We start from the raw sequence: 3,758 nt of genomic DNA, 5'->3' as shown, positions 1-3,758 counted from the left end.
TACAATCATAAGAGAATATTATGAAAAACTATATGCCAATAAATTGAGCAACCTAGAAGAAATGGATAAATTCCTAGAAATATATAAACTACCATCACTGAAACAGGAAGAAATAGAAAATTTGAACAGACACATAACCAGCAAAGAAATTGAATCAGCAGTTCTTTTCCTCCCCGGCTGCTTGAAGCCTCACTGCCATCATGAATGACACAGTCACTATCCGGACCAGGAAGGTCATGACTAACTGACTACTTCAGCGGAAACAGATGGTCATTGATGTTCTTCACCCTGGAAAGGCAATGGTACCTAAGACAGAAATTCGGGGAAAACTAGCCAAAATGTACAAGACCACACCAGATGTCATATTTGTGTTTGGATTCAGAACCCATTTTGGTGGTGGCAAGACAACTGGCTTTGGCATGATTTATGATTCCTTGGATTATGCAAAGAAAAATGAACCCAAACACAGACTTGCAAGACATGGCCTGTATGAGAAGAAAAAGACATCAAGAAAACAGCGAAAGGAACGCAAGAACAGAATGAAGAAAGTCAGGGGGACTGCAAAAGCCAACGTTGGTGCTGGCAAAAAGTGAGCTGGAGATTGGACAACAGAAGGAGTAAAGATGCTGCAGTGGCTTTATCTGTGGTGGTTGTGCAGATTTTTCATGAGAGGATCAATAACTAAGAATGTTAAAAAAAAAAAAGAAATTGAATCAGTAATCAAAAAACCCCCTCACAAACAAAAGTCTAGGACAAGATGGTTTCACATGAGACTCCTACCAAACATTTAAAGAAGAGTTAATACTTACTCTTCTCAAACTATTCCAAGAAATAGAAAAGGAAAGAAAACTTCGAAATTCACCTTCTGAGGCCAGGATTATCCTGATACCAAAACCAGATAAAGACACCACTAAAAAAGGGAAATACTGGCCCATGTCTCTGATAAACATAGAGGCAAAAATGCTTAACAAAGTACTAGAAAACTAAACCCAACAATACCTTAAAAAATCAATCAAGCAGGATTTATTCCTGGGTTGCAAGGATGGTTCAATATTCACAGATCTCTCAATGTGACACATCACATCATTAGGAGAAAGGATAAAAATCACATGACCATTTCAATAGATGAAGAAAAAGCACTTGACAAAGGACAACATTCATTCATGGTAAAAATCCTCAACAAAATAAGTTTAGAGGGAACATACCTCAATATAATTAAGGCCATATATGAAATCCCATAGCTAATATCATCCTTAATGGGGAAAAATTGAGAGCTTTTCCCCTAAGGTTAGGAACAAGGATATCCACTCTCACCACTTTATTCAACATAGTACTGGAAGTTCTAGCTACAGCAATCAGAAAACAAAAAGAAAAGTCATCAAAATTGGCAAGGAAGAGGTAAACCTTTCACTATTTACAAATGTCATGATACTATAGAAAACCTGAAAAACTCCACCAAAAATTGATAGAACTGATAAACGAATTCAGTAAAGTCTCAGGATATGAAATCAACGTACAGAAATCTGTTGCATTTCTATACACCAATAATGAAACAGCAGAAAGAGAAATTAAGAAAACAATCCCATTTACAGTTGTACCAAAAGTAGTAAGATACATAAGAATAAACCTAACCAAAAAGGTAAAAGGCCTGTACTCTGAAAACTATAAAATACCAATGAAAGAAACTGAAGATGACACAAATAGAATTGGTTTTTCCATTTCATGCTCATGGATTGGAATAACAAATGTGGTTAAAATGTTTATACTACCCATGGCAATCTACACATTTCATGTAATCCCTATCAAATTACCAAAAGCATTTTTCACAGAACTATAAAAACAACCCTAAAATTTATATGGAACCACAAAAGATCCCAAATAGCCAAAGCAGTCTTGAAAAAGAACAGCAAAGCTGGAGGCATCACCATTCCAGACTTCAAGTCATATTACAAATCTGTAGTGATCAAAACAGTATGGTGCTAGCAAAAAATAGACACATAGATCAATAGAACAGAATAGAAAATCCAGAAATAAACCCACAATTGTATGGTCAGTTAATCTTCTACAAATCAGGAAAGAATATGCAGTGGGAAAAAGACAGCCTGTTCAACAAAAGTGTTGGGAAAACTGGGCAGCTACATGCAAGAGAATAGAATTGGACCACTTACTTACACCATATAAAAAAAAATTCATAATGTTTAATCCATTATGAGACCCGAAACCATAAAAATCCTAGAAGACAACACAGGTAGTAATTTCTTTGACATTGGCTATAGCAACTTCTTTCTAGACACATCTGAAGCAAGGGAAGCAACAGCCAAAATAAACTATTGGAACTGCATCAAAATAAAAAGCTTCTGCACAGCAAGGGAAATAATCAACAAAACTAAAAGGTGACCTATGAAATGGGAGAAGATATTTACAATTGTCATATCTGATCTTTCTCCATGGAAGTCATATAGATGGCCAACAGACACATGAAAAATGTTCATCATCACAAACCATCAGGGAAACGCAAATCAAAACTACAATGAAATATCACCTCCCACCCGTCTGCATGACTAAAACCAACAACACAAGAAATAACAGGTGTAGGTGAGGATGTGGAGAAAAAGGAACCCTTGTGCGCTGTTGGTAGAAATGCAAACTGGCTCAGCCACTGTGGAAAACAAGTGTGGAAGTTCCTCAAAAAGCTAAAAATAGAACTACCTATGATCCAGCCATGCACTACTGGGTATTTACTCAAAAAATACAAAGGGATATATTCACCCCTGTGTTAATTGCAGCACTATTTACAATAGCCAGGATTTGGAAGCAGCCTAAGTGTCCATCGATTGATGGGTGGATAAGGGAGAAGTGATATATATATATTTTCAGCCATAAAAAGAATGAAATCAGGCCATTTGCCACAACATGGATGGAACTAGAAAGGATAATGCTAAGCAAAATACCACACAGAGAAAGACAAATACCATATGATTTCACTCATATGTGGAATTTAAGAAACAAAGTAAAAGAACAAAGGGAAAAATGAGAAAGAATAACCAAGAAACAGACTCTTAACTACAGTGAACAAACTGATGATTACCAGAGGGGAGGCGGGTGGGGGATGGGGTTTAAGGACAAAACTTGTCATGATGAACACAGGGTGTCATATGGAAGTGTTGAGTCACTATATTGTATGCCTGAAACTAGTATTACACTGTATTTTAACTAACTGAATTAAAATAAAAATTTAAAAAGCAAACCAAAAAAAGAATGCTACTTTTTTAATGCTACTTTTACATATTGTATCATTTTTTTTATTATTTTTGAGAGAGAGAAAGAGAGGACAAGCAGGGGGAGGGGCAGAGGGAGAGGGAGAAGCAGACTCCCCGCTGAGCAGGGAGCCCGACGCGGGGCTGGATCCCGGGGCCTCCAGGACCATGACCTGAGCCGAAGGCCGACGCTTAACCAACTGAGCCACCCAGGTGCCCACGTATTGTATCATTTTTTATTCACATCCATCATGGGGCCTCTACCTGAGCTCTAAATTTTCAGTGACCCTACTTTTATTTCCTTATGGTTTACTTATGTTTTTTGTTTCTTCCCAACATCATCAGTGACTCTCAGGGCTTTTTGCCTCAATTCTACACTCCTTTCTCAAGTGTTTCAGGTCTTCCACAAAAAGCTTGGTGGTTTTGATTACTTTGTCTTTATGCAGCCCATATGCTTGGGCTGATACTCACTATTCTCAACTGCCCAGGGAGGGAGTCTGT

The 3,758-nt window shown here is 37.5% G+C and overlaps 1 pseudogene; it reads left to right on the top strand.

The window, feature by feature from the left end:
* The first annotated feature begins 200 nt into the window (after positions 1–200).
* Positions 201–688, top strand: LOC112834787 (small ribosomal subunit protein eS24 pseudogene; annotated as a pseudogene).
* Positions 689–3,758: the final 3,070 nt, after the last annotated feature.

This window comes from Callorhinus ursinus, unplaced genomic scaffold (assembly GCF_003265705.2).
Source record: "Callorhinus ursinus isolate GAN/ISIS: 27379988/994484 unplaced genomic scaffold, GSC_fseal_2.0 scaffold17, whole genome shotgun sequence".
Lineage (NCBI taxonomy): Eukaryota > Metazoa > Chordata > Mammalia > Carnivora > Otariidae > Callorhinus > Callorhinus ursinus.
This window is presented reverse-complemented; position numbering and strand designations above follow the sequence as displayed.